Source organism: Oxyura jamaicensis, chromosome 24, assembly GCF_011077185.1.
Source record: "Oxyura jamaicensis isolate SHBP4307 breed ruddy duck chromosome 24, BPBGC_Ojam_1.0, whole genome shotgun sequence".
NCBI lineage: Eukaryota > Metazoa > Chordata > Aves > Anseriformes > Anatidae > Oxyura > Oxyura jamaicensis.
The window spans coordinates 4,543,025-4,561,628 of record NC_048916.1 but is presented as its reverse complement, the minus strand read 5'-3'; the positions used below and the strand labels follow the sequence as shown (position 1 = coordinate 4,561,628).

The 18,604-nt window shown below is 52.9% G+C and overlaps 1 protein-coding gene across 2 annotated transcripts in view; it reads left to right on the top strand.

Moving 5' to 3' along the window:
- The first annotated feature begins 6,035 nt into the window (after positions 1 to 6,035).
- The window catches only part of GRIK4 (glutamate ionotropic receptor kainate type subunit 4), a 167,896-nt gene continuing 155,327 nt past the window's right edge, over positions 6,036 to 18,604 (top strand). Inside the window, exon 1 of one of the 2 annotated variants that reach the window (XM_035346077.1) lies at positions 6,036 to 6,172. The gene's annotated coding sequence lies outside the window, so the exon portion shown is untranslated. Of the gene's footprint in view, positions 6,173 to 15,392; positions 15,452 to 18,604 lie in introns of those variants that run through there. The other variant, XM_035346078.1, reaches the window with a different exon arrangement.

The window sequence follows — 18,604 nt, the reverse complement described above, 5'->3', positions numbered from 1 at the left end:
CTCTCACCCTCTGACTTCCCTGGTAAATGATGTCCCCACATTTCTGATGGTCAAGCCAATAAAAATAATTGAATTAAAGAAAAAAACACCCAAACAAAAACCAAACTAAATCAGCTGTACTTCTGAATATTCAGCCCTCTCTTTTTTTCCCCCTTCTGCAGTATGCATGTGAAGCTTCTTGAGAGATTACTTTATTATAATTGGTAATCTGAGCTCTATTATGCTTTCCTAATGATGCTGTTCGTGTTTTGCCTATTTAAATGTTATTTTATATATTCCCTTTACTGCGCTGCTGTAAATAAATGATTCAAAATAAACAGCTGAGATTCTGCTTTGTGTCTTCTCCTGCAGCCTGTGCCCTTGATTCCCAGCTAGGGATGGGGAAGAGCCGCACCGCATCTTTTAGAGCTTTCACCTCCCCGATCGCGGAATTAATCTCTCCTTGCTGCCTGCCACAGATAGGGGAAGAAAACACCAGCGAGGATTCAAGGAGTCTTCCTTCCGACGGGTTCGTGTCGTTGCTGGGTTGTGTGTGAAGTATTGCGGTCATGCAGCGTGCTCCCAGAAACGCCGGCGTGCTTGGTAGGGGCTGTGAATATATCTTCCGTGGCAAAGCCCGACACTCGCAGCTGGAGCTGATGCAGGCTTTGCAAGACCGATCTCGGGGCCACGGAGCCTGGAGTCTAAGCGAAGCTGCAGCCTGCTTTGGGATCCTGGTCTGCAAGCAGTGCTGACTTTGTAAGGCAGCTCCTGAGCCACCCACCTCCCAGTCGTCTTTGGGAAGCCTCTCCTCGCCTTTACCCAAGGGTATTCACCCAGGTGTAGGGATATTTACCTAGTCTTTACCTAGAGGTATTTGCCATTCTTGCTTGCACAGCCACTCATTCCTGAATTATTGGTTTGTAGGGTGGGTTTTTTTTTGATCAATTAGGGTGGCAGTTCTCTCCTGCCAGCACCGTCCCAAATGGCAAAAGACTTCATTCCACTTTATTCCAGGAACATTTTTGGTGCGGGTGACTGTGTATTTCCCGTGGGTTGGCTATAATGACCTTTTCTTTTTATCGACTAGTCGATGCGTTTCAGGTCGTTGCTGGTTTTCTGCCCTGAAAATATTTATGAAAGTTGGAAGAAAATGGAAGTTGCCTAGTCCCTGGCATGTGTTCCCTGCCAGTTGGTCTGGTTATTGTGAAGGCAAACACATCACCAGATAGATGAAGCCAGGCAGGGCACGGCTCTCAAAGAATTGAAGGCTTGGATGAGTTCGCTTTGTGCGATCCACCGTTTAGGTGTCAAGTGCCTGAGAGCAATGGCACAGCGCGGGATTGATAGATAGTGTGTGTCTGCGTTGAGCTGTCGGCTCAGTGACTGCTCCAAACCTTTTAGACACCTGTGGTTTAAAGAGGAGGGTCAGGATTGCTTCTGAATGAGGGGCTTGGATGCCAAAAGTTCTCATAAAATGTTCGGCTCTGCACTGGAGGAGTCAGAGCTGTGCCGGGCAGAAAGAGAGAGAAGGAAGGGAGTAGGAAAATAGGGCTGCAAGAGATGTCAGAGCCATCCTGCGAGCTGGGGGTGTTGCAGATTGGTTTCCAGCCCCATTAACAGACCTGGGCACCTCTTGGAAAGCAGTTCCTGGAGACGAGCGTTCCTTGCTCGAGGTGGCTCTGCAGACCCCTCCTGCATTTCTCTATCACAAAGCGATAAACCATCAGGGCTTCCTTCTCCTCCTTCCCTCACCGAGCATCTCTTGTCCCCATCTTCCTCACCAGATGGGAGCTCACAGCTGCAAATCATCAGCTGGGCTTCTGGCAGGATGAAAGGCCCGAAATATCCCCGCCGCTTTCTTGCAGTAGTTTGTTTGTTTCCAGATGTCTGCAGCTTATTCAGCGTGAAGTATTTTCCCTGATCAATATTTTAACCTTCTTGTTGATATTTACTGAGTGCTGCTGAATAAACTGCATTAAGTGGAGCTCCATGGATGGGAGAGTAAATCTACATTTCTATCAGCTCTCTGGAGGTTTTGCAATAATTCCTATTATCTGGGTTTATTGTTATACCAGGATATTAACGAGCACATTTTTCCTTCCTCCTGTCTCTTGAAGCTTCAATTCCGATGCCAGAGCTGGTGCTAAAACAACATCTCAGTTCTGAATTAGCATGGAAAGGAGAAAGCTTCGCGCTGGCCTCGTCCGCTCCAGTTGGAAATGCTTTGGTTCTGGTTTTATAAAGGTGTATCTGATGGAATTCCACCTGTCCTCCCTTTGACCTTCGTGGTGAGAAGGAGATTAATACCTTCTCTGTGGGTCTTCATTTTTGTAAATCCTGCTGGAGGTTTCCCCTCCTCCCTTCTGCCCTCTCCTCCCAGAACTCGGAGGCCTGATGAGAGCGCAGGCGGCAGCAGAGGCGCCCTCCCTTTCCTCCAGAAGTTCTGGTCCTTGCTTGCTATTCAACACGAGAAGCTGATTAAAGAACTGCCTGTTCCATGTTCTGCCGCGCTTGCCCTTTTCCTAGTATTTCACCTCCAAATATTGAATTTCTGTTTATTTATTTATTTACCATAACTTCCATCCGGGGAGAAAGAGGCTCGCAACGTTTCAAAAGCCTCCCTGCCCCATTCATCATCATCATTTCAGCGGCTGCGCGCAGCACAAGTCAAATAGCCTCAATCGTATCTTACACTGAACTTTTTTCTTCCTTTTATCCCTCTGCAATTTCTTTATTTGGCTGTAACAAAACTGCCCCTGTCGCTGCCGAGCCATTGCTCATCTCTTGCACGAGTCCCACGCGTCCCCATCAGCAAACGGGAGAGCAACCGGGTGCCTCCCAAGGCTCCTTGCCTGGCGAGGTGGGGATTTAAGGGCAAGCTAACGTGTCCCAGAGCGAGCCACAGCTGGATCAGGGACTCCTGGGGTGAATTTTGGAGTCCTGGAGAGAATTTTGCAGCCCTGGAGCCTCGATTTTCCTCCTGGGGCAGAGGGGACGTTGGGCACAGCAGAGCCCAGAGCATCCCTCGCTGCCTTCCCTCGCTGCCATCCCTCGCTGCTGGGCCCATCACATCTCTGAAGCTGGTTTCCTTCTTCATCACGCTCTTTGCTTAATTATTTCTCACCTGAAAGTCTCTTGAACCTTCTGCTTTCACCGCGTTTCAAAAAAAAGAGGTGGTATTTTTTTTCCCCTTGCTTTATAAATGACTGCTTTTATTTTTCTTTGGTGTGTGAATGGAGAAAACATCTTTTGATGGCAGTAATTACAAGGGAGAGAACACCAAACAGCAAGGAACACGAAGATCCAAATGAAGATAAACGCTTTGCAAGTAATCAGCCCAATATTTATTATTGTCTGGAGAGGCTGGATCGCACTGCCACGGCACGGGGCTGCGCCCAGAGGTGCTCAGGGATTTGCCCTGCAAGCCCGTGTGATGTATTGGGCACTAACTACATATATATATCAATAATTAAGTATATATTTATATATAATATGAGATGAAATGGTAGCCACACAACACAGGGGCTGCGGGTGCCTGCCCCCAATCCAGCTCCAGGATCGCAGATGCCGTTCCTGACTGGAGCTCCCTTAAATTCGCACACGTTTCTTTTTTTTGCATAAAAAAGAAAGAAAACAAACTGTTCCGCAAAATGTTCCTTATTTATCTAACTCATCCTCCCAACTTTCTTCGAGCCATCTAAATATATATATGTAATTAGATAGGCTTTTTTATGTAACTACCACAAGATACTTACTCCACTAACCAGTTCTTTCAGAGCTGCTCTTATCTATAAAATTATCTAATTTGGACATATTCTATTACCGCTAGAAAGTTGTCATGAATCTTGAAGGCAAAAAAAACCTGGCACCTACATAATAGATTTATTTTTTGTATTTCAATCGAAAGAGGAATCTTGCCTTTTGCAGTGCCTTTTATCCCCGCCGTCTCTCAGTACTTCACGCGTTTGACTGCCTCTTTATACAGTGGTGCTGTTATTTACTCTTCTGCTGAAATCCAGACACCTATGAAGATAAATGTGGCAGTTGTTTAAATGATTCACGGCTCGACTCGGTGTCAGTTTGAAACCAGAGCCCCTCTTCGTGCAGCTGAGAGGAAGATAATTTAATTGCTCGGGTACGTAACAGGCAGCGAGGCGCGGGGTGGTGGCTATTTCCCCTGGCTGTTTGGGTTTATCCACGTTGGATTATCGCAGGGGACAAACCCTCTGCGAAAACAGGGGCAGAGCCACCCACCTGCATGGCACAGCCTTTTTTTACACCCACCTCTCGGGGGCTTTGCCTTCCAGCCACACCAGCGCCTTCCCCAGATGGCATTTTCTGGGTCACCGCAAGCAGCTCTCAGATAGCCTCATTCATAAAATGACCGAACTCTATTTTAAAGCCAGTCGGATGCCTTCCCTCCCCCTGCTCTCCCCACACACCTTTTTTTTTTTAAAAAAAAATCAGGAGACAGCTTCAAAATCTCCCTCAAGGTTACAGCCTTTATTCCCCAACCAGATTTATTTGCAGGCAGTTTAAACCCCGTTTGTTCCCTTGCTGAATTATCTCCTGCACAAAGACACCAGAAGCTTTTAAATAAAACGCAACTGTCTCAGAAACCGGAGAGAGCAAATGGAATTGGAAATAATTGGAGCCCAGCTATCTTGGCTCAAACTTAGCGGCGAGACTTGGGGCAGGAGAGCCGGAGGTCTTTAAGAGGAGGGGAGGAGAAGAGCAGGGCTCGGCGCATCAACGTCCTGCGTGATGCTCCTTGCACGGGACAGATCCCGGTGCTGGTGTAAGGGAGGGTGTGCGACCGTGCCACGCTGCTCCCCGCCTGGGTAGGTGAAAATCGGGGTCAAAATATCACAACGTGTGAGCCTGTGGATGCAGCCCACACCTTGGGAAATGCTCTTCTATGCCGAGAATAACAAATTCCTGGCCTGGTGGGCAGGGTCCTGGTGCAGAGGCGCAGGGATCGCCTTGTGGCTGCTGTCCCGAGGGAAATGATGTGCGAAAGGGATGAGCTCAAAGCCCCCCGTGCCTGTTACCTGTGCGTCTTATGAGTAATTTGCCTCTGAAGCAGAGGCGTCGCTTTTTTTTTTTCCCCTCCTGTGAAGTTGTTTCTCTTCCTCCAGCTTATTTCGGTTTCCTCGCAGCAGGAGGGGAAGATGAATTTCCATCAAACAGCAGTTCATTGCTCCTAACGCGAGAGTCCAGTTAATTGATGGTTTCGAAGCTTTGTTTTTCCCCGCTATTAACAAACAAACAAAACTGGAAAGCAGAGCTGCGGTATGGCAGGGAGAGCTGGAGCATTGCAGCCCACGGGGAGGCTGCTCGGGAAGCCGGCCCTGGCTGGCGTTGCGTTTCTTGTCTCTGCGCTATCGGACAGCTCTGTCCGTCCCACCGCCGCTGGCTCCCAGCACTAGGGGATGCCTCTTGCCCACACGCCTTACTGTGCAGGGGGCAAAAGAGGAGATTAATACTTGATGGGAAGAATTTCAGGACGTGGGTGTAGGAATGTCTTGTCCTGTCCTTCTCAGGAGGAGAGGGCATACGGGGAGAGGCAGGGCCCTGGCCGAGAGCAGGGCGGCCCCAAGCAGTGGGAGCTGGGATGTGTGGGGAGAAGGCGCAGCACTTCCAGAGAGCGAGTGGTCCTCCCAGAAGTGATGGGTCTGGGAAAAGTGCTCCTTTTGGGGAGCTGCTGCTCTGGTACCCCCTCCATCCCACCTCCCTTCTTCCCTCCCTCCCTGCACCTATCCTGCCTGCCTCCATCCCTCCCTCCCTGCATCCATCCCACCTCCCTCCCTCCATCCTTCCCTGCATCCCATCTCCTTCCATACCTGCATCCCTCCCTCCCCGCATCCCCCCCCTCCTGCCCCTATCCCCTCCCCTATTTCCCTGCCCTCCCACCTTCCCCATCCCATCCTTCCCCAGTTCCTTACCGCCCCCCGTACCCCTCCTTATCTCCTGCTCCCCCCCCCCACCCTTTACACCCCCTCCCCGCACCCTGCACCCCCTCCCACCCCCACCAGCCCCCTCCCCAGCCCCTGCCCCCCCCCCTCCCGGCGCCCCCCGCCCCCTGCACTTCCCCCGCTGGCCGCCGGGGGCCCGGAGCCTCGGGAGCGGGGCGGGAGCAGCAGCGGCAGCCGCGGGCAGAGCCGCGCCGTGGGCAGAGCAGCGCCGCCAGGTAGGGGCCGCCCGGGGGTCCCCCCGCATCCCACCGGGAAGGGGCTGAGGGAAGGGGGGGGGGGCAGCACCCCCATATATACACCCACACGCACCCCCCCCTACGGGGGTCGCAGCTCCGGCAGGGGGGTGCCCACCCGAGACGCCCCCCGCACACACCCGGGGGGAGCCGCTCGGCTCGGCCCGGGGCTGAGACGTGCCCGGGGGCGGCGGCTGGTGCCGGGGGGTGCTCACCTGGGGGGGCTCGGCTCGCATCCCCCGACCCTCCCCCCCCGCCCCCCGGTTTGTTTTCCGCAGCGTTTTAACGCGGCGAGAGTTTGCGCCGGCTTTGGGGAGAGCTGAAGTTGAGGGAGTGCGGGGGGTAAGGGGGCTCGGCGGGGGGGGTGCGCAGCTCCCGGGGCTTACTCGGAGACCCCCCCCGGGGACCCCCAGCAGCAGCCCAGAGCTGGCCGGGGGCTGCCCCCCGAGCCCCCCGGTGCTGCTGCCCAGCCCGGCTGCCGTGGCCCTGGGTGCAGGGAGGATGCTCTTCTGCGGGCATCCTGCCCCAGCGAGCCGGGGTTTGGGGTCTGGGGTCTGGTGGCTGGGGGCACGTTCCGGCGGAGTTGGGCTCGTGAATAATTTAGAATATGCCAGGCGCTCGCGGCGTGCGCAGCCGTGCGGGCTTGGTGCTGGCACAGGCTCTCTTAAATAACCCCACTGTGGGCAGCGGGGGCAAACTCCACGTAGGGACCTCTCCCTAGGCCCAACTTCATCCCAGGATTTGGGCACGGCCCGCAGCTCTGCCCGGCTGAGATGCCCCAAGCGCCGTCCGACACCCACCAGCCCCTCCGGTATTTCCCATCCCCAGCCTGGCAGGACCGAACCCCGCAGGCTGAGACCCTCGGGAAAGTTGACACGAGCTGCTCAGCCCGGCTTTGCTTCGCCTCCCCCACGTGCCCCCGTGGCGGCGAGGCGCTCCCGGAGCATCCCCGGGGCCCTGCTGCCGGTGGCGAGCGATGCTGCGGCTGCCCCGAGCTCCGCCAGCCCCTGCCAGCTGCGATCCCTTTGTCTCGCCGAGCTTCTCCTCCCAGGCTGGGGGCAGCAGGGACGGAGCCATCCCGGGGGCCACGGCACCGGGAGCGAGCATCCCCACGGAGCCGCTGGTGCTGCCGCTGCCGGCAGCGCTTCCCGGGGCCAGGACGTGCGTGCTTGCAGGTAGGAGGGGGACGGTCGCTGGGCTCGGTGCTTTTCTGCTCTGCCTCGCTTCGTTCTTCGTTTCACCACTTAACAGGAGCTCGCTCTCTGGAAGAAATCTGCAGCGAGGCTCCCACCATGCCAAGGCGTTTTTGAAGCGTCTTGCTGCCAGCCTGCAGCTGTTCGGGCATTCGGGGGTTTGAAGGGAGCCATCCGGGCAGAGGAATGGATGCTGAGAGGCTGAACCTTTCCCCGTCGGTTCCCGTTTGGGAGTCGGGGCTGATCAGCAGAGCCAGAAGTTGGGAAAGTTGCAGCGCGGCTCACTCTGGATCTCAGAGGTTCACTCGCTTCTGTTTGGCGTTAATCAGAGCCGTGGGCAGGGAGCTGTGCCCGGGACGTGGGGCAGAGGGAGCCGGCAGCCTGCGTGAGCACGAGCACAGCTGTGGATCTGGCACAGCGAGCATTCCTCCTTCCTAAAAACAGCCACTGCAGGCAGCCCCCGTGGGGCTGGTGACGGTGGTGGCAGCGGGCAGCCCCAAGAAGAGATCCTGGGGTGGCTGCGGAGGGCAGGGAGCGAGGCTGCGGGGTGAAGGCAGCCACGGGTCCCCGAGCAGAGCCGCCTGTGGCTCGGGCAGAGGCTGCGCCGCTGCCGCCTTCTTGCTGGAGACTTCTTTTTGCACGCTGCGCAGGGAAAAGAAGCCAAGGAGCGAGGCGGGCTGGCAGAGGCCTGAGCGCCCGGGAGCGCGCGGCAGGATGGGGGCGGTGAGCGAGGCAGGGGGGCTGCTCCTCGGGGAGCCTCTCCAGGTAGGCACGGGCACACGGCTGGGGGGGCCGGCTGGGAATGAGGGGCTGCGTGGGTGAGCTGAGGGTGGGGAGGGGGAGAAAGGGGACGAACGCGGGGTGACACAAGCCATGAAGGACCGGGGAGGAGCGGGTGCGTGCTCAGGAGATATCGCTGGGCCACACGGGCAGAGGAGAGCTCGCCAGTCCGACAAACTTCTGTTGCCTCGAAGCCGGTTTGGGCTTCGTTTTGCATTCAGTCGGTACCGAGGACGTGCAGGTGGTCAGTGCCTTGCCCTTCCTGAAGGCTTGCTGACGTGGCTGGGCTGTGGGTATCGATTCTCACTGAGTGGGGGGAGATCTTCACGCACAGCTATCGGTGGGGTCAGATTTTATTTATTTTGCAATAAGCAGAACGTGAGACAGAAGTTTCTGTAAGTCTTCTCTCAGACCTGGGGGAGCGATGCAGGGAAACCTGTGGGGTTTTAGCGGCTTCAGGGTGAAAGCTTTACGCAGGAATGGAACTCCTGGCTTTAGGCTGTGCAGAGGAGGAGGCTGCTGGCACTGCTGCAGAGCTGCTTCCGTGCCCAGGGGAGCACAAACTCCCCTTTGGTTGCCTGTCCGCTCCCAGCAGAGACACCGACACGGTCCTGGGTCCTCAGACAGGAGAAATGGGGGACCTGGGGAGGTAAAAAAAGAAGTTGCAGCACCCATGAGGAGGTGATGGAGGCTCCCTGCAGTAAGCTTCCACCTGCCCTGTGAGACAGGGGCTGGGAGGGCAGCCCGTGGGGTTAACACCAGTGCTTTTTGCTTGGAATGGACCACAGGTGCTGTAAATCTGTAGGTCCGGGGTGGTTCACCCAAGGGCCCCGAGTAAAGGGTGTGAAACCACAGCAGCTGGTGGCAAAAGGGACGGCTCTTCCCCCGTGGGGCACTACAAGGCACGGACCCAAGCGGTCAAAGGGAGCTGCCAGGCGCCCCAGGAGTGGTTTTGCCACGCGATGCCTCTGCAGAAATCAAGCAAACCTGAGGAAGAGCAAGGATATCAGGCAGGTACGGGCAAGTTAGCACTGAAATATTCTGGTGGGTCTAACCTCGGGGGGCAGATCGCCATCGCTTGTGAGAGGATGGACGTGCAGCAGGGAAACCCGCCTGCTTGGTGCTGCTGGCGGGTTGGGAGGTTAATGAAAGGGGAACCGAGGACGTACCGACGGGCCTCGTTTATGTGGATGCTTTCATTAGATCCAACCCAAAGAGACTAATTTAGGAAATAAATAGCAAAATGTGGGCAATAAATAGCGGTGTAGGGGGAAGAGTCCAGTGCCAGCTTTCCTTGTTAAGCTCTAGAAAACAGAAGTGGAATGGAGGAGCGCAGAAAGGTGATTATGGGAAGGTTCCTCATGCTGAGACTGGGCTTATTTGTGATCTTTAATGATTTGGAGGTGGAAATGAATCAGTCTGGAGCACCCCAGGTGTGTGAAAAAGGAAAAACTGGAGCAAATGGGGCTCTTTACCTGCTGGTGTGGTCAGTGATGCTTCTGTGGGGCTCTGCCAGGAGAAGGAGCGGGGACAGGAGATGCTCTGACCCAGCAAACTGTGCTGCCTGTCCAGGGCACCGCGTGCTGCCGCGGTGGCCATGGGTCTGTACCCAAAGCCTTGGGCATCAGACCAGGGACTCCTGCTGGATCCAGGCAGCTGCCCTGGATGGGGCCGTGGCCATGGGCACCCCCAGCGGGCTCCCCCCTCCAGACCTGCATTGCTTCTCACTGGAGACTCGGGAAGTGCGGGAGGGAGCGAGTTACTGTGAAGTGGCTCAGGCGTGGGGCACGAGGAGGCTGCGGTCTCACGGCGGTGCTGGAGAAAAGCGAGCCTGGAGGATTTGTGTTCCTGCCCGGCTGCAAATCCCTGAGCCAGGGCTCCATCAGGTGATGGGGCTCCGGTATTTATTCCGGCCGTCCTTCGCGTGGCAGCGGCTGCATAATGCAACACCCGCGCGGCGTCTCAGCCGAGCACCCGGTGAGCCCTCCAGCACGAGGGGATTTTCATCTCTGCTGAGATCTCCCGGCTTCAAAGTCTGCAGAATTTATTTGCATCCTTCATGAGGAAGAGAGCCAGGCTTAAGGTTTTTTTTTTTTTTTTTTTTTCTTCATCCTCTCTGTTCCTCCCCACCCGCTTTCCAGTTTATTTGGTTAGCTCAGCATCAGCACAATGATATGGAAATAAAGCAAAGGAGCTTCGTCGTGGCCTTATTGCATATGCATAAATGAGAGAAATAGATCATCCTGGCAATCCCTAGCCAGGCTACCATTAAGGGAATTTCTCCCGTGACCTTATAAACCCCGCTTTGCGAGGGTTTGTAATGAGTCTGCAGAAATTCATTCTGCATGGGCACAAACAAGTCATCTGAGGTCTTAGACCCCGTGAGCACAAAGTAATAATAACACTAATTTCCCACCCACTCAGGCATGTGCTCCTGGAAGACTTGGCTGTTTTTACCAAGCAGGTTTTTCCTTGCTGGGGCTGTCGCAGCGGGTGGGAGCGGGGGCGAGCGGCTGCGTCCCCCCCTTGGAGAGCCCCCATGGAGCCATCCCCTGGTGGTGCTGGAGCCCCTGCACCGGCGTGCTGCAGGCTGGGGGCTGTGGGGTCGCTCGTCTGCCTCATCATGAAGCTGCACCCATCCCTTCCTCCACGGGCATCTGACCCTGAGAGCAAAGATAGCCCGGGTCTGAGCAGGAGGGATGGACAGATTTAAAAAAAAAAAAAAATCCTGCAACATTCCGTGTTCAGCCTCAAGATTTTATATTTTAACTTTTTGCCAAAAAAACAGGGTGGTTTTGGTTCAGTGGCAGAAGTTGATGTTTTTCTGAAGAATGCGCTGCCGATTGGTGCAGCGGATTTATTTTTCCGTAGGGCTCCCCGGCCCTGCTCGGAGCCAGAGGGATGGCAAGGCGAGCCGGCACCGATGTTTATATCCATGGTGGGACTCACGCTGGGCATCGGCCTCGTGCTTTCCTCTTGTAGGTGGCGATGGAGAAGGAAATGTCTGTGTCTGAAGGTGCTGCTCTCCATGTGGCTCATCCAGGGCAGAGTGGTGAGGCTGGGAATAACGGAGCCCCTGGCAGAGCCGGGCTGCACTATGGTACTGCAAGGACGTGGTTCTCTGAACCCAGTGCTCAGCCACGAGCTGTTTCACTGCCAGAGCTTCATTTTTCATCCCAAACCAGATCCATCAAACTGTACTTTACTCCTCTTGCACTCTTTAGTTGCCCTCGTTCTTTTCTTCTTTGCTTTCCTCTCGTTTCCCATTTTGCTCCACCTCGGGTGCGATCTGCTGACACCTGGCGTTAAAGGACTGTGTGCACGGACAGCTCTGAGAGCAGGCTATCACATCTCTTTTTAGACTGAAAAATGTTTGGGGCAGAGACTGCGCTAATGCTCGCGGAGCATCTGGTCCTCTCCAGGTCCAATTCATCACTGTCTTGCAGTTTGCATTATTGTTCACACCAAGGGAAAGTGGGTGTGAAGCTGGAATAATAATGTTTCACACTTGCTTTGCATTGGTTTTGATACCCAACGGCATTTTAACCTATCGGGAAAGGCAGAAAGAAATTGAGGGGTAGTAGTCTACAAACAACGAGTTAATTATCTATACTGAAAGAAATACCGCTGGGGTCAACTCTATACCAATGGCAAATTTAAAGTCAAGGTGGGATTTTTATATTGGAATTTAAGGGTTGTAGTTTGTTGTGCAGGAATTGGTGGGTGAGGGTCTGTGCGGAGCAGCAGGGTTCTGTAATGGTTCTGCTGACTTCCACCTGCGCACGCCGTAAATCTTAAAAAAACCCACCTCGAGCATCACTGGGGAGCGGCGATATTCTCCTGAGACAACAGAGAGCCCTGAGTGATGTCTCCATAGGATAACACGCCCTGCTCATTAACAAGGCACTGATGGGGACACTAGCCATTAAATGTTGTGGTTTCTAGTCAACGGTGTAATCTCTTTAATGAAACCTAATGGCAAATTAAAAAAAAAAAAAAAAAAAGAAAAAGAATTTAATGCTACTTGGCGTGTCTGAAGTTGTGTGCTCGAGAACCGGTGCCATTTGGTGTTAGGACGGTTGGGCTTCCCAGGAGTCTTCAAAGTAACATGTCTTTCGCTGATTTGGACTGACGTGCCTTTTGTTCTGTTCCTGCTGGGTGTTAAACAAGATTTAAGTCTCCTCAGCCCCTATTTAGTTATTGAAGAACATCGCAGCCAACACAAATGCAAACAAAACTGTCTGGTTGTTTGTTTATGCAACAGATCATTAGAAAGTCTGTAGGAAAAAAAAAATGTTCTGGTCTGTTAGATAATTAATCTGCATTTTAAGAATTGTCTAAAGACATATTTGCAAGCTAGTCCATTGAGCTGCTGTTATCTAGTCAATAATCCCCATATTTAAGAGTCCCTAAGAATGTATTTCCATAATGTGCTGCAAACAGTTGAGAAATCTGCATCCTTTTTGTCTTAAGATGTCAGCTCTTGCACATTTCCTATGACAATTTCTTTTTTTTTTTTTTTTCAATGATTGGTGGAAAAATCCAGGCATGTTAGCTTCCAACTGGTAGGGCTAAGAAGAGGGAGAGAGGAGGCTTCTTAAAGCAAACCCCGGCTCCGTGTGCCCTTGAACGTGGAGTGAGTTTGGGATTTCCATCTGGTGTCGGGTGCCGGAGCCCTGGTGCGAGCTGGCAGCGCTGCCCAAAATGTCCCCATGGGTTTGGGGTGTGGGTGGGGGGTTTTGCAAGCTCCTCGTCCCACGGGTGTCAGAGCAGCAGGGGCTGTAGGTGCAGGTATGAATGTCGTGGGATTTGGCGTTTGCTGTGCTCTGGCATGGGTACGCTAGCACTGCTGGGGTTTGGTGGAGGGAGCTCTCGTGGTTCCTGGGAGCTGGCTTTGCTTTGGGACCACAAAGCATGGCTTGGGACCCAGCCTGCCAAATGAGCTCCCTCTTTCTGCTTTGGCCCCCGACGGCGATGAAATTCGCTCGTGGACGTTGGAGCAGGCTCTGGTTTTGGGGTTCGTGTGGCACAACCCGTGAACCAGCGCTCAGGTGATGAGCGTGAAGGGTTTTGAGCAAGGGCGTGAAGTTTAGTGGAGTTAGCAGTTATTTATAACGGGGGAAAAAGGGTAAATGTGCAGACAGCTCCGGCTGGCATGTGATAATTTACTAATCCTCGTTAACGAGAGCAGGGAGTAAAACCCACACTTGGAGAGAGGAGCCCCTGGGAGCTGCCGCGTCAAGGTGAGAAGCTGGAGCTTAATTTCATTATCTTATCAATAACTCGCTGGTCCTACGCCGTGGTGTGAATTCTCGGGGAGTGTTGGTGCTATCTTTGGCAGTCTAAGCGAAGAAATAATGAATCCAAGTCAGGAGAGCATTGTGTGCAGCTCTGGTATCTGTACTTTAAAAATGATGTTGGCAAACTGGTGAGAGATAAGAGAAGAACTACAAGGATGATTTGAGGTCTGTAAAGCATGCTGGAGAGAGGCTGCAGCTCAATCTGTGTCTTTTAATGAAGAGAAGGTTAAGGGGGGATTTGATTGCTGTCTGTAAATACTTAACCAGGGCAGCAGACTCTGCGAGCCAAAGGTTCAAAGGCAGGAGGTGGTTCTGTGGCTGGATGCTCAGATAAATCAATTCAGATGAAGAAAAACAAAGGCCTGTTTTATTTTTGTACTGCTTTATAGTTAGGCACAGGAGCGAATTACCCGGGACTTGGTATATTTGGTGTTTTTAAATTGAAATGATCCATCTGCAGGAGCTGCTTGAGGTCAGCTGCAGGCTGTGGTGGCTCGGTTTGGGAAAACTCAGCAGGAGTAAATAACAAATAAAACGAGGTTTTCAAAGTGGTCGTTGTTGGCCTTCAAATCTTTTAATTAAGTCATTTTTCTTATTTTTAAGGCAGAAAGCAACACTCACCAGGGATTGGGGCTGTAGCTTGGAGGAGATCGGGTTGGTGCCAGCAGAGCCTGCTTGTAGGACTTGGCCAGAAGCTGTGGATTTGCAGGGTGGTGCTGGGTCCGGGCACGTGCCGACCTTCTGTTACACAGGAGGGCTACGTTCTGCTAACACCCAGCTCCTCTCCACCCTTATAGCCTCAAAGCGAGGCAAAAGTGGAGGAGGAGCAACAGCAAGAAAGTCCAGGGACATGTGGCACCTTGAAACCAAGGGGGCAGGGGGGTGATTTGGCCGTGCCCCCAAGCCAGGACCCTTCTGCCTGGGCTGCAAAGCCCTGGGGCAGCTCCTCTGGCTCTGCTGTAGCTGGGGGTGCTCCCTTTTGGGTGGCAGCATCCGAATTTTTCCCTATTGATATTTCACATCAGTGCGTTGAAGAAAACGAAGTTAGGGTTTATCCGTACGAGGGAGAGCTTGCCATTTGCAAAGCCACGTTTTGCTTAAGTTAGTAATATTGTAGCTGTTAATTGAGTGTTCATTGATTGTCTGTCAGCGCCTTGATGTAATCTGTTATTCCCCTTTCCGAGGGATGGCCTACCACTGATAAAACAGTACCGCTGCTCTCGTACCGCGTGCCTGTCTTGACTGTTCGTATTTTCTCCCCCAGTGATTTCATTTTACCAGCAGTATAATTAGTATCATCTCCTCCTCTTTGGAGTCATCTCAGCCTGCGTGCCAGCCTTGTTCTCTCACAAGTCCCTTTAATGCACCTAATACTTCAAGGCTTTTAAGTGGCCTGAAACATGAATTTAGCCAGGGGATGCGTCTGAACGCGGTCCAGGAGCTGTTGTCTGGGAGGATTTAGGGTCCCGGTTTCCCCAGAAATTGCTTCATCCGTTAGAGGTTCTTTTGTTGCTGAAGGTTCAATTATGGGAGTAAATAGTGCTTTATGGGGGAAAAAGGAAAACCAAAGCCTAGCATCGCCCCGCTGCCATGCGGGGAGGCGGCGGCAGGACCAGGCAGGAGAGCCGCGGGGTTTGATGTAGCTCCTGGACCCACGCGTCCTTGAGCTCTTCTGTATCAGGAGGCGAGGAGCTGGCAGCACATCCCAGTAATCTCCTGCACTCAGCGATGCTCCTCTTCTGTATCCACTGCGTGATCCGACGCGTCCGAAGTAATTGCATTTTTTTTTTTTTTTGCAAAGAATGAGACCCGTGGCGTGACGCGGGGATGGCGGCGTGGTTTTGCATATTCAATTTCTTCGGCCAGAATTTGCAGGGAATCTTCAAGATTTGCAGGGAGCTTTTCTGAAGCTATTGGCTGGTCTTTTAAGATCTTTCTGCTGTGTGCTTGGTGGGCTCGAGCGCTTTGGAAAGATTAATTAACCCTAGGTGAGAAACTGTGATTTAACATTTATATAGGGGGGGAGCGAAATTAATATTCCTGCTGCCATGCTGAGTATGTTTAAACTTCTGCTTTCGGCTTGTCTGACTTGGAATAGCTTCTAACTAGTACAAATGATAGAACAATTTATTTTGGATGATGAGTTATGAGAATATTGCTCATACACCCAGAACACGACATTTTCAATCACATCTTCATTGCATTGGTAAGGGGGGAAAAAAAATGATTTTCGTATCTTGACATGTTTATCCTTTGGAGACTGAGTCAATTATCGTATTGTAAAAGAATTCGCTCTATAGCTCGTAGGTCTCTGGGAACATCACTGTGTGATCCTGCAGGCTTTTATTCCAGCTGTTGCAAAATGGGAAGGACGGCGTGAGTTCAGAGATCCCTACAGGTGACACCCAGGAGTAGGAAAATGACTCTATGAAAGCGAGGTGTTGAAAGATAGGAGTTAGAGTCCATTAAGTTCTGTGGAAAGGCTGTCATGAGGCAGCAGATTTGTCATCAAATACTCTTTTGGTTCAGACTGCTTTAATTTTGTGACTAGAGCCACGCAGACAAAGTCTGAAGGGGCCGGGAATTACCCGGGCAGCGTCTGCATGGGTTTATTATCGCACTGCGAGAGGCAGGCCCTGAAAGGAGGGCGGCTCTGTTCACTCTGGGCTGCTGGGGACCTTGTCGTAAGCTCTGAGCAAAGGGCCCATTGCTGCCAGGTGGTCCTGAGAGTCCCCGTGTGCTCCCTGCTTGCTTTCCCTCCCTCTCCAGCCCCGATTTTTGGGCCATTTCCACCCCTTGCATCCATGCGGGGTGGTGTTGGGGTGTCAGAGCTCTGATGTGTCCGAGATGCTGCTTTCAACCACCCTGCAGACCCAGGCAAGGGCAGGGAACTCCTCACAGGCCTGTAGGATCCTAAATCCCTCAGCACAGAGGTATCTCTTCAGCATCTCTTCGTATTGCCTTCTGGGCCTCCTCTGGAGGCTCAGGGTGGGTAGGGATGCTGGAAAACGCTGGGAAGTGGCTGTTCGTGTGGGGCATTCCCATCACTGTCTCGTGCTGTTGCAAAAAGATGAGCTAGTTCAGCCCAGGTATTGATCGGTGTCCTCGGAGAACAGCTCCTTGGGCTTGGACTGCCAAGCACGAGCGCTGCCGCCTCCCAGAAAGCCTCTGCAAAAGCAAAAAGGGTTAAAAAGGAGCGATGTATTCAGCCCTGCTCATCTTATGTGCCCAGGGTGAGCTGTGATGCCCACCTCCTGCCCGCGTGGGGGCTGTGCCCCGACTCCAGCTCCCTTTTGGACGGTGCCGTGGCAGCACGGTGCAGCTTTAAACTTCCCTCTAGGCCTGCAGGAACCAGAAAGTTATCCTCCAGCAGCTCGTTAAAACAAAGCTTGGGATTCTCTTACAAACTCTTGAGCTGGGGATCCGGGGCTTTTAAAAATCATGAGACGAATGATCAAATCAGCTTCGGCTTAAAGCTCTTTGTAGCCCTTATCTGAGGTAATTGATGGAATTTGCGCGTTGCCGGTAGTGGTCCGCAGGGTTCATCCCGCTGCAAATTACAGCGGTTTGGGTTCTTCTCGATGTGCTGGCTGTGTTCAGTGGGGAGCTCCGTGGAGGAAAGCCCGTCCTCACCTCGCCCTGCATGCAAAGCGTGGACGAGATTGCGCTCCCGGAGAGCGGCAGATAAAGGCGAGGCGATGCCACGGGAGGCAGAAATCCTGTTCTGAAAGCACAACCCAGCGCTGCGCTCTCCTTGGCGGTATGTTGAGCAAATTCCCAGCCAAAATCTCCGAGCCCATTTTGCAGAGGCTGGCGTTAATGCAGCCGATGTGCTCCGTTTGCTTGCCCAAGTGCAGCTCTTAAAGCCGTCGCGGATGGCCGATAGAGCCGCTGCCCCTCACCGTTCCCTTGGGATGGTGACATCCAGAAGGGTTTTCCAGGACAGTGGAGGTGATGGTTGGGTTGTATCTGTGTCTCCGTGCAGATGTCGGGACTGGAAAGCCCCCATTTCCAAGCTGGTGTGTGTAACAGCACTCCAGGTGAAATGTTCAAGGCGCGGTTATACGGATGGAAGTTTTGAGCTATATGCCTTGGCTCAAGCGCTCCTGTTTCTGTAGGTTTGTTTACGTGGAGGCTTTGTGCTGGCTTTTGATTTTCCCATTATTGAGGTTGTTATGTTTTTATAGCTTTGCATTACTCACTGGTTCCTTTTATTCCTTTCAAGTTTGCCAGCCATGACTAATGAAGAGTTTTGCTGCAGCCCTTTCTGGAGTGGAGACTCCAGCTGGGTGAAGGGGAGCCTCCTGCCTTCCACCACCCGAATTTGGTATCAAAGCTCTGGTAGGGGCCCAAGGAAACGTGCTGCCTTTTCCTGGGGCACTTGCAATAGAGTTCGTTTTATTACCGGGGTGCACGTGCTTACCAACCTGGTAAATAAATGATTCTTTTTACTGATGAACTTTTCTTTTTTCAAGTGGAAATCTGAAGCATTGAGCCTGTAAGCAACTGGCCTGGCTTTGTGGTGTGAGTGTCCCTGTGTGTTTTCCCAGCTCCAGCGTAGCCAGCGACCTGTTTGGGATCATTTGATGCAAACGCTGCTGGTGTTCTCTGTCGATGGCCACAGTCGTGAGCACTGGCCTGAAACATCTCGGCAAGGTCAAATGCAGCAACTTACACCTGTGCTGGGGACAGCTGAGTTATTTCTGCTTTTCTGCAGGGTTGGTGCCATCGTTATTATCTTTTGTCTGCCTCTTTCATGCAAGGCTTTATCTTCCATGCTGAGAAGCCCAGCAAGTGACCTGGAGGCTGTTGTGCCTTCTGTCTGGGTTAAGTCCCCACGCCCCCACCTCTTGCAGGTTGAACTGGTAATTTCTTTGCATTTCCAGAGTCAGTCAGCCCTGGGAATGCTCCTGGGGAGGGGAGAGGAGGTGAGCAAGAAAAAAAGAGGAGCTGATGTACCCCCAGAGGACTAAGGTGACCGCTTTGTAGTAGGGGCACCTCGAGCAGTCGGGCATTTTCTCTCAGTCCCAGGACACTGAGAAGTCACAGTGGAGACGGCAGAGAAGGGAGCAAAAGGCAGAGTGCTGCCAGCAGTGGGGTTTTTGCTCGTTGTTGCTGCCCGCAGAGGGTTAGCGAGCAGA